The sequence below is a fragment of the Tympanuchus pallidicinctus genome, unplaced genomic scaffold, assembly GCF_026119805.1.
Source record: "Tympanuchus pallidicinctus isolate F22 unplaced genomic scaffold, pur_lepc_1.0 scaffold20, whole genome shotgun sequence".
In the NCBI taxonomy this organism is placed as follows: domain Eukaryota; kingdom Metazoa; phylum Chordata; class Aves; order Galliformes; family Phasianidae; genus Tympanuchus; species Tympanuchus pallidicinctus.
Genome location: NW_026294722.1, coordinates 10876022 through 10888025, shown reverse-complemented (window position 1 = coordinate 10888025; position 12004 = coordinate 10876022). Strand labels below are relative to the sequence as shown.

Here is a 12004-nt window from a genome sequence, read left to right as displayed (position 1 = left end):
AGGCAGTCCTTGAGCAGTGCCCCCTTCCTGGCTGGCTCCCCTGGTTCTATCATTTAGTGCAACACCAATGGTGTGGGAGATCACTTAGACCAGTTTGGTTCAGCTGTCCTGGTTCCCTCCCCCCAGCTCCTTGTGCACCCACAGGGCAGCACGAGATGCTGAAAAGTCCCTGACTTAGTGTGAGCACTGCTCAGCAACAGTTGAGACACCAGTGTGTTGTCAACATTATTCTCATCCAAAATCCAAAACTTGGCACCACCAACCACGTACCTCTATTTAACTCTATCCCCAGCCAAAACCAGGACACAGATTTGAATGAAAATCTTAGGAAAGAAGGGCCTCGTGAAGCAAACTTGTAGACCTGTGTGGAGTTTGGTGGTTTCTTTCTCCCAGTAATAGAATGATCTAAATAGAAATCAAGTTAGAACAAGTTTTCCCCATGCAGAAGTGTACTGGTGAGTTCCTAACTTTGCAAGCAGTCTCCCAAACAATTAGTCTGTTTTTTCAATATGCTCAGTAACTTCTGAAGCTGAATGTATATGGAGATATATGGGTCATTAATGTGAAAAGAGGCTAGTGTGAAAGGCGCCACATGAAAGTTGCTATCAAGCAGTTGCTTTGTCTCTATGGACATCCAGACAGCCCATGAAGCTTAAACAAGTGTAAAGGCAGCACTACTGGTCTTCTTGGGTCTCAAGTATCTCAAGTCTGAACTATACCTTATCTACTATCATTAGTCTTCCTAAGATAAGGGCATGCTTCCCTTGCCTAGGACATGGGTTTCTGTTTGCCCATGTTAGATTTGGTTGCTGGAGGAAGAGGCAGGAACACAAGTTGGTGTGTCTGTTTCCTGGCCACCCCATGGGCTACTCGTTGTTCTTTGGCACCCAACAGATGCGCCTCATCCGGCTTTCAGAGCACCAGTGATGTTTGGACTCTCAGGCAAGCATTTTGGCTTTGACCCTCTTTTGGTATCAGGTCAGATGAGTCATTGGCTAATCCTTCTGTGCATGGTCCAGTCCAGTTTGGGGGGATATCTGGATCCTGAGGCACCATTCATCCATGCTGTTTGTTTGCTTTTGACATGATTCTGTTGTTTCCATGCTGGTTGCCTGTATGGGAACGGCCTGAAACTCTGATTGACCACCTGAGGCAAGCTATGGTTCAGCCACAGGAGCACAGGTGAGGGCAGTTCAGCTGTGCTATTGGAAGGGGTGGAGCCTGGCTGCTGCTCTCCTAGATCCCAATTAAGTGCTGACTGCCACTGAGGAAGGATCTCTTTCTGGAGATTGCTCCTTGTGGAGTTTGCTGTCAGCCTGTGACACCGGTGAGCGTTTCCATTTGTTTTGATTATCTTTCCACTGTGATAATCTGACTGCACCTAACCTCTGTACGCCTGTTGATTGTACAGCTATTGATTGTATGTTGCTAAAGAACACATTTTGCAGGGTCCCTGCTCTTGTGCTGGTCTCCCAGGTTCTTTCCTACAGGTTTCCATATTTATCATGGGAGACTATAACATATTTAGACAAATTATGTCATAAGGAGCATGTAGAGGATTTTCCTGAAGGGCAGATTTCCCTATAGCTTGCTTTCCCCTATGACATCAGTGCTATTAAAGACTTGGCCTCTCCAAGTGAGATTGCTCAAAGCAGCGTATACGCACTGTAAGTCTGGATTGTATTGGAATAGTTGGATTAAAGCAGCATTTGCAGTACAGTTTGAGGAAAAAAAGCTTTCAGTGGACCAACCCCAGCCCATAAGGATGGGTCCTTCCTACATTTTGTGATAGCAGAGTGTGTTACAACAGCCTGCCTGCTGCTGGGTGCCGGGGTGGGTTGGTCCCAACACATGTGGCTGTCTCATTTCCAGGGGTGACTTCTCCATCTGCTCATGGTTCTCTTGCTTCAGTAATTTCTCCCATTTGGCCTTATGTCTGTGATCTGCAGTGACTCTTCTAGAGCAGATCTGCTGTTATGTAAAGGACGCCACAGGTGTGTGAAATGTTATCTGTGTTGTACTGAGGGATGTGGTTTAATTGGTGTATTGGCGATGGGTTAATTGTTGGACCAGGTGATCTTTGCTGTCTTTTCCAGCCTTTCTGATTCTGTGATTTGAATACTGAAACTATGGAATGTTTTAAAAGCACTTTTTTTCCTGACAGATTTCCTCGCTTACTGAGAGTGTCGCAGTTTCAAGCATTTCAGTTCCAAACCACTAGAGCTGAATGCATTTTTTTATGTGTAGTGATTTTTTTTATAAGACATCAAAATATTTAATTCCAGCTTCCTTTTTAAAAAAAGAAATTGTTCAAAAGTTAGTTCTTTTGAACTTCTCATTCAGGAAAAAAAGCTTTTAATTGTACATCGCTTCAATGATATCAGATTCCTTCTTTAGCAAAACAGTTTTGTGAGGATGAGAAGGTTTAAATTTAAAGATCTTCTCGTTTGAAATTCTTTAATGAAAAAAAGAATATATCCTAGGGGTTCTATTTAAAACCTGCTGTTATGTGCATGAGAAAAAAAATTCCAGGGAAAAAGTGTCACAAACCAGAATGTGTTTTATTCACCTCTACATAAATTGCAAGTGCAACAATGCCCGTGAGAAGCAGGGAACTGCTGAGAATTTTTCAAACACTTCATTGTGCCAAGAAAACTGTGCACTCATCAGTTACTGCTGCCACAGCTCAACATTTCTTAAGTAGAGGTATTTAAACCTTTTGCAATAAAATCCAGAGCCAACAGAAATCACCTCATTTAATTCTGAATAGGAGGTGAAGTCTGAGTTCCCTGAGAGGTTAACAGAGATTCCTGTCCTTTGTGCACTGACATCCTCCGTGAAGACTTTAATGTCTTTTACAATAGTAGGGGTTGCCTTCGTGGATAGAGAGCCGAGAAACAAAAGAAGAAATGAAGCAGGTAGAACTGATGCTGAAAACCATTCACCTGGCTCTCCAATTTCAGATATTGGGGGTATCATTCCAGATACGCAGATATGGGACTTCAGTCCATAACAGCTGGATGTACAAGGGCTTTCCTGGAGCAGACTTTGATTTGGAGCATTAATGCGATGCGCTTACACACTGTTGTAAAGGTTACTCCTCAGATGCTTCTTCCCTCAAAGACTGGCACTGCTCATCTTGGCATCATGTTATATATATTGTTATATATTTAATGGAAGCATACATTCACACTGCAGTGTGTGTTTGCAAATAGCATAAAATCCTGGCAGTTTTTCTAACACTTTAAATATATGTTCATTCAGATAAGTTGCAGGGACGAAGGCAGAAGTTTGGGACGAAGGCAGAAGGAAGTTGGATATCATGCCTTAATCACTCAGGGCTGTGCAGAAGGGAGCACGGGATGCATTGCTAGGAAAACGTCCTGGCCAAGACTGCAGTAAATCTTAATGCTGGCTCCAGGTGTGACAAGTTGGTTTCTGACTGAGTTTTACCTGGACTAAAAATACTCCCAGAGTAGGGGTGAACATCAATGGTAAATTGAAATTATTTTTAGCCAAAATCTGGTGTCTTGATATACCTCAGTTTCTACTTTCTCAGCACATTTTGCTCAATTTTATTAGGTCATTTAGCAAATAATTTTAATTTTCTGCTTAGATCTGAATTTCTGAAAGTAATGTACTGTTGTACAGTTAATGAGTCTGCTAATAAGCTCCAAGAAAATGTGATTTGCAAATCATTCCAGGACATAACTGTCACTCAGACCCTATGCCAATTAGCATAACCATTAGCAACTATCCCTAAGAGGTCCTTGAAATTTAAATGACATTTCCTAAGATCCCTTTTACAAGGGAGGCTGAAGACTCTGCCTCATAGGGAAAATGCAACCTGGTGCATTAAAGACAAAATATGTCTGTAGATGTACATGCCCACCTGGACTGCAGAGCCACAGCAGTCACTCAGTGCTTGTTGGCCGTTACAATGATAACAAAATGCAGTGACCAGAACCCCTTTGGGTGCAGGAGAATTTCATCTGACACAACCTGAATGCTTTGCTCCACTCTAGAGAAAGTTCTTTTGTCAAAGTCTGCCTTGACTGATCTTTCTTACTCCAGTCTCCTACTTCCTTGGGTTTCCAGAACTAATTCTGTTGTAAGTTTTAGGAATAAACAGAGCTTTGAGGTATTGTTTAGGATGACAACCTGATGGAGCCCTTGCACAGCATTGCAGTGATGTTTATCAGGCAAACAGCACTGCAGGTGAGATGCAAAAGGTTTTGATGCACCAGAAGTCTGCTTTAGCTTGGGGGCATAAAATAAAAAAGCATGGAATTCTAGACAACTTTAAAAACCCAGAAGAGCTATTAGCTTAATCTCTTCTCTTTTAATCTTGTATTATCTCATTTATCAAATGAGAAATCCCTGTGCTTGCACCTGATTTCTTCCAAATTGAGCCAGGTGATTCCAACAAGGCCTCCACAGCCAGCACCAGCTCATAGAGTGATGTCCCTGAGCCAACTCCTTTTGTCCCAACAACACGCAGGGCAATGAAGCTGTGAAGGACCTGGTGCACATTGGGGTCTTATAGGGAGCAGCTGAGGGAACTGGGAGAGGCTTCATCACTCTCTAAATCTCCTGAAAGGAGGTTGTGGTGAGGTAGGGTCAGTTTCTTCTCCCAGGTAACAGCAGTGGGATGAGAGGTAATGACCTCAAGTTGTGCAATGGGAGGTTCAGATTGCTATTAGGAAAAATTCTTTCTCAGAAAGAGTAGTGATGCAGTGTCACAGCTGCCCAGGGAGGCAGGGGAGTCACTATCTGTGGAGGTGTTCCAGAACCTTGGAGATGTGGCACTGAGGAACACAGAGGGTATGGTGGGGTGGACTTGGTGATCCTAGAGATCTTTGTCAACTTTAATGATTCTACCAATCTATGACACAGGGAATCACCTTTGATGCAACACGTGCAGCCAAAAGTAGCTCTCTTCTGCTGATGTCTGTACGAATGTGATGGAGCACAACACACATGCACACAGTGTAGACACACTGCCAGGAAACAGCTATAGCACACCAAACACCAGAGCTCAACCTTGTTAAGGCGCAGTTAATAGCTGGGCTCCTTACCTGATGAGGGCACCCAATGGAAATTTCTGTGGAAAGCCTTGGGGAGGGTCGTCTTTAAACCATTCCTGTTTCAGGGCTAATTCAGTAGCTATCGTTTCCTCGGGTATGTTAGCTACTGATGGATGATCGTTTGCCACCTTTTCTTCTCTTGAAAGAAAAAGTCAAGGGCATATAAATCATATTTTCATGTAAGAGACCAGATACAGATTTTTGTTATTTGCCTGTAATTGCCTTCTAGGTTTTTGTTAGACAAGAAAGGATATTAACAGGATTGCACAATGGCCAATTAGTTTTAAGGGTCTTTAGTTGCATTACTTATCTGGAATAATTTGTAATCTTCCTTTGACAAAGGCGGTCGAGGAACCCTTTTTGATAATAACACTAAATCAGGCTGCTAGAGCACATACAGATTAACATATACAAGGGATGTTACACACAACAGAAATTCAATTTAACAGATCTCGCAGCTCCAGCCATACCCCAGTCATATTTATACTCTTCTACGGACTTCTCTGCTTTAGCCTCTTATCCCTTATCTTCAAAGGTCTCAGCATGGGTTTATCATGTTTCCTCCTGCTCTCACTCATACGCAGCCTGCTCATTGCCCATCACTTTTTACCATGGTGTTCTTTGATCTTTCTGTGCTGATCCCATGTGATGCTGCTAGCTGCAGAGAGAAAGGTCACTGTGTTACCAGGAATATGGAAGAAGGCACTGAACACTCAGGTCCTTTCCCACCTCCTAGAGGTGTGATGAGGAAGCTGCCTTGCTCTTGATTTATCATTTCATGGCTGGAAGCTGCATGGGTAGAACAGCAGTTCAGAAAAGAACTAATTCCATCAGCTGGGGCTCAGCATCCTGGGGAGAGGTGGCACTGGGGGGACTGGTGGGGCTACGCTGTAGATTGAGCAGAATAACAATAACTCAAGTTCACTCTCTACAAGGAGGCTGAAAAGAGATTGTGGTGAGGTCAGCCTCTGCTCCCAGGTAATAGTGATAGGATGAGAGGGAATGGCTCCAAGTTGAGCCAGGGGATATTCAGGTTGAGTATTAGGAGAAATTTCTTCTCCGGAAGAGTGGTGATGCAGTGGCACAGCTGCCTGTGGAGTCACCACCCCTGGAGGTGTTCAAGAACTGTGAGATGTGGCACCTGGGGATGTGGTCAGTGGGCATGGTGGGACTGAGCTGACAGTTAGACTAGATGATCTGATAGTTCTTTTCCATCCTTGATGATTCTATGATTCCATTCTGTGGTTCTAAGTTCAGACAAGGCACCAGATTTTAGCTCAAGGCCTTCCCAACACTGTAAGCTCTCAGATCTTGGATGTTTATTGGCTTCCATGCTTCCACCTCTGTTTTAAAGCATTTGAAAGGCAAATTAATATCTGAAAGGCAGAGTAATACCTGTAAGTTCTTCCTTTGGAAGAAGTATAATATTACTGCCCTTGCTCTAATACAAATAAGAACAAATTATTTTTGCCTTTGAGTACTGGAAAGTGAAAGGTTGAAAACTCCCTAAGCAGAGTCAGCTGATGCCCACTTATAGGAAGTAAAATCCTCATTAACAAATTGTTAATCTGCAAAACAGTAGTGGCTGAAATCACTTCAGGAGGTACTGAAGTGTTCGTGCAGATGGGACACGTTCCTATGATGGGACCTGCCTGGCTGGTTCCCAGCACTGCTGAGCTTTCTGTAGGCACCTCAGCAGAAATTGTTTCTGCCACATGAGATTGCTGTTTTCAGTGGAGGTTTTCTCCCCTTTATGGAGTGTAGATTGCATCAGCTTTCTATATAGTGTGGGAGACAGTTAATGCTGTATGAGCCCTGTTCAGCCAGAGCTGCATCATGAAATGGAAGACAAGGAAACTAAGCAGCCAGAAGTGTCAGAGGGATTTAAGTCTGTGCCTTCTTCTCCCTCTCACTCCCATAAACCAGTGCTGGAGAGAACACTGATGTGACATTACTTCCATCTTTCATTTTCTTTCCCTCTGCTTTTCATCTATTTGTTCATAAGCTGGGAAAGATTTCTTTGCAGCACCTGTGAAGGTCACCCATCTGAATGCAATGTCACAGGGACTGAAGTCAGTTGTCACCTGTTCCATGCTGGAGCCATCAAACAAGCTGGTCAAAATGTGGGCAGCTGCTTGCGCACACACTGCTTGTGGCTGGGTTCTGATGGGGCAGGTTGGTGTCCAACCCAGTTTCTGGACCATGAGAAGTTTATGGGCTCATGTCTGCCTACCATGTCTCCCAAATGTGTTTTAATTTCACAGGTTTCACAGAAATTAGGCTGATTCATGAGCTCAACCCTCATAAGACACCCAGGAGCACCATGGTACACACCATGACTGCAGGAAAAGCTCTGGCCACAGTCACGCTTTGCAGACCCAAGCAGCTCTAAACACAATCTGCATGCCATAGGAAGCAGCCTTCATCTCCTCACAAAGTTGCTTATTATGCCCTGTGCCTCACAGGATTTACTGTCACCTGGTCTGCGTGCAATGCAGAGCGTTGACCTGGGAGTCATGAATCCACAGCTTCTGTTCCTACCTCTGCCTCGGTGACAAGGTGGACTGATTTCCATCCAAGTGATTTAAATGAGCCACCGGGGAACCTTGATTTAAATCATCACTGTTTGCTTTTTACATTGGCGGGAGAGGCAGCTTTAATGATGTATGGCCCTACTGCTGTGGCTGAAATCTAAATTCCTGGAATATTCCCACTAGATAATCGCTAAAGTTCATGTATTTGCCTCTGGCTAGTGAGCTGCACAGGCAGGAGCCAGCTCTTGGCAGGGCTGGGTGGTTTGGAGCTTCTGCACTTGTGTTGGCAGCCTGAGATGGGCAGGGAGGTAGGAGGCACCTCTGGGCTTCTGCAGAACAGAGGAGAGAAGGGATGGGACTCCGAGAGCTGGCAGGGCTGTGGGAGGAGCAGTGAGCTGCAGTGGGTTCAAGCAGAAAGCAATCCAGGGCTTTTGGATCTCCAACCAGGATCTGAAGGTATTCAGAGAAGAGCTCCAAGTCTGCGTGGATGGACAATTTATAGAGTAAATATGCCATGAACTTAATATGTATTTTTCTTCATGGTAGTAATTGACTTTTTTTTTGTTAGTGAACAGATGGTTGATAATCTAGCTGTCCTTTCTGTTTTCTGCTAACTAGAAAGGTGCCATATACCTATGACCAACAGTGCTGGTACCTCTTTCCTCTCCTCTGCACTGATACCATCTAACAGGAAGAAAAAAGACCAACATTAATCACTGCATGACGAGTTCCAAAGCCAAGAAGCTCTACTGGCCTTTTTATCACAGATACGATAATGTGGTGAGCAGAGAAGATACACTCAGAAGTTGCTTTCATCTTGGAGATATTTAATAAACCAGATACCTATTTTTGTCTCAGTGAGGATTCTCACTGAAGGTATTTCAGAGAGTCCTAATCGCTCAGGTTCATGTGTGTGTTTTGAAACTCATTAACACTGCAGTGCCTCTGCCCAGCACGGCTCATCAGCACCGGGCTGTAATTGCAGAGGAGCTTCAAAGGGCCCCCTCCTGCCTTCTTGTGATGCTGAGGGAGGCTGGGACAGGGCTCATTTACCAACTACCTGTTTGTTAGGGGCTATTAAAGGATATCTATTTCAAACACTGTGACCAAAGAGCTGAGTAACACTTTGGCCTTTGCAGCTCTTTTCATGTGTGGATCTCAAAGTGTTTTGGCGTCACTAATTTGAAGCAGGAATCTCACTAATTAGCAGTGATGTGTGGGACAGAGTGCTGTGCTCTGCAGATCAGCTGTGACACACACACACACACAGTGCTGATTCCCCATCGGTGAAGGATAGCATACAGCAGCAGAGGCTTTGTGAACTGACTTTGAAGCTCAGTTCCCTTTGGTCACGGAACAGCATCAGTTGCAGTGCTCAACACCATGAGGCTCCTAACCTGAATGGCAAACTGAAATATTTGTGTCCAATTCCTCTCTCCACAGAGTTACGTAGATTGGAGAAGGGGACTGATGTCCACATGGAGGTTTGATTTTCCCCCTCTGTCATCTGTACTGTCAGCAATTGGCAGCTGTACAGCAGGAGCTTGGATGCTGCCCCTGCTCTGCAACTGCAGTAAGTTCTGAGTGCTGCATGTTGGAAAAGAGGGTTTTGCAGGAGCCACTGGTGAGGAAGCAAAAAGGGAAAGGAAAAATGGAGTAAGATGGGAGACAGCAAGCTGCTTCTACACTGAAAAAAAACACTTAGCATTCCAGTTCATCAGTGCTCTTCTTTATTTTCTGCTTCCAAAGCACAATCACCACCAATGAGATCTGCATGGAGAGCTGGGAGTGAAGAAGCTTTTGAGGCAGGAGGGCTGTAGACATTCGTGTTGTCTCCTCAAAGGCTGGGAAGCCAAAGCATGAGCTTAAGTGCAGTTGGATTCAGCTGGCAGAACTGTTGGCTTTGCTATGCCTCATTCAAATCTTTGCTTTAGTTGTGCCACCCAGCAAGCAAAGCTTAAGAAGTCCCCAAAATACAGGGTATAATAATGGAAAATACTTCCAGAAAAATGAAAGTGCAGCACTTAGTAATAGAAAAGCATGGGTAATGAGGGACTTGATTTGAAACATATCATTTGTCAGATAATTTGGAGGCACATCTCAAAACAGTGCACAAAATGGAGTTTGCTGTACCCGCTGAAGTCACCCCAAACATTCTTTCTTTGTTGCAAGTCTGTTTTTAAATCTAAGCCTTCAGAAAAGAACCTGGAACTGATAAATGACATAAAAGAATAAATGTTCACAACAAATATTCTGGGCTTAGTTCAAACACAATGTTAGAAAGCTGAATTAACTGTGTTTGTATCAAACCCAAATATATTTTATGAAACAATGAGGCCTCTTAAATGACTAACTGCTGCCCAGAATATATTTTCCCTGAACCAAACTGGATAACAGTTTCCCTCTTAAATTGGTCAGAACTGGCTGCCAAATGACAATTCTGTGTCCCATATTTATTCACCATCTGTGACTTCCACATCAATTTGCTCATTTTGGAAATCAAAACTTGAGGTTTTTTCTCCCACAACCTCTTTCTTTTCCCTCTTCTACCAGAGCTGAAGGGTGAAAACCAAGGAAGGCTTTTTGCTGCATTGTGCACAAGGCACGATGGAGTGGGGCAAGTTCCTCTGCAGCTCTGCTGGCTTTGTGCAGTAGTTGAGTTTTGCTAATGCAGTAGGTTATAGATGAGCAGCAGGTGGGAGGAATTCCTCCAAGTGACCTGTATTATCCCAGATGAATGAGAGAGTAGGACGTAAAAGGGAAAGGGGAGGAGTAAATTTGCCCGTTTGTGGCATCCTTTACCAACCTGAAAGGCTGCATTTACTTGGCAAGTGGCAGCTTATGATGGAAGCTACCAGCTCCTGAAAGGAGGAGAACTAGGAAAACTGATTCTGGGTAGTAGTCGTCCAACATCACTGCATTCCATCTATTTCTGTTCTTAAAAAACACTTGACATTTTGTGGCTACATAGCAAGCCTCTGCATACACCTCCATGCTCATCATCCCCCTGGCATTGGCAGAGGTTGGGCCTGAAGAGTGTGACCCCCACAGATAGATATTCTTCTTTGTAATATCTCTCAACACAAGAAACATTGGGGCACTCAGGAGCACTGATGGCAGCTCAGTCTATGATGAGGAGACAGGAAAAGCTGGTTCATGCAGAATGCAATCAGGCAACGAAACCCCCACACTCCTAAGAGGTCAGGGAGCACAAGCTGTGCTGGATTTGGAGGTGACTCTAGCACTGTAGTTACAAGAACTCATTGGAGTGCTCAAAACTCAGGTGATAAAGGAACACAAGAGGAATGAAGCCCTCAAAAGAAATCTTTCTTGCTCTTCCATCCCTTTTGCAGCACTGCATACCTGTTACTACAGTAGCAGAATTTTACCCTGAGCTGACATTGGCCACTTTCAGAGAGTAACCAATCCGCTACAGCAAAACCAACACTTCTGCATTGGAGAAAAGGCAGCTGCTATCAGATCATCAAAGCAGGTCAGGCTGAGCTTAGGGGTCTCCAATTGTAAATAAGAACAATACATTAAAATTCTGAGCAGAATTTATGACCAAGCTACAGATAGACACATTCTGTGACAATTACACATTACTGCTAGGCTGATCTCCTGTGGTTCCAGAGAGTTAAGCACTCATTACCTGAGTTTGTTAGAGCTGGAGCAGAGCTGGAAAGCAGGGCTGCTCAGCACAGGTTATCCCTGGTATCTCTGTGCAATGCAGAGCTGCATCCACCATCTGGTTGTGTTTGACACGGACTCTTCTGGAAGCAAGCAGATAACTATCTGTCTCTGCACAGCTTGCATGAAATGCAGCCCTGAAACATGGGCTCAGACTTTATGAACCTTTCCAAACTGCTCTGTGCAATGGATGTAAATGCAAGAGTTTTTGACAAACCCCAAGAACTGATGTGTTTTGCTTTAGTTTTATGTCACACTGCATATATTTCTGATGCCTTTAAATCAGGAATCAATCTGAACTTCCTTAGCTATAGATGTGAGATGGAACTTGACAAGAGAAGGTTGCAGCGTGCCTTTTCTGGTACTTAACAGGCTTTATGGGAAACATCAGAATCATTTTTTTTCCTCAGAGGTGTTCGGATAGCTCCATTCCTTCCTCTCCTGAGGATATTTCAATTGTAGTTCTGTAGGTTGCCTGTAACAATCAGAAACACAGTGGAAGGGCAATACAGAGGTGCAGTAGCAAAGGGACCAGAGTGAATGTAGTGGTGTTACAAAGGAAAAGTGCTCACCCATCACCAAAGATCCAGGCTTGCAAGGAAAACTCCACAAGGGAGGGATCTCCAGGAAGAGACTCAGCTGACCAGCCCTTAAATGAGGTCTAAGAGAGGTACAGCCAGGCTCACCTCTTCT

The 12004-nt window shown here is 44.1% G+C and overlaps 1 long non-coding RNA gene across 1 annotated transcript; it reads left to right on the top strand.

Moving 5' to 3' along the window:
• Positions 1–1187: 1187 nt before the first annotated feature.
• On the top strand, positions 1188–11023 carry LOC128081132 (uncharacterized). Its single transcript, XR_008207013.1, has 3 exons — positions 1188–1327; positions 1873–1994; positions 7352–11023. It is a non-coding gene; the product is annotated as an uncharacterized LOC128081132 (long non-coding RNA).
• Positions 11024–12004: the final 981 nt, after the last annotated feature.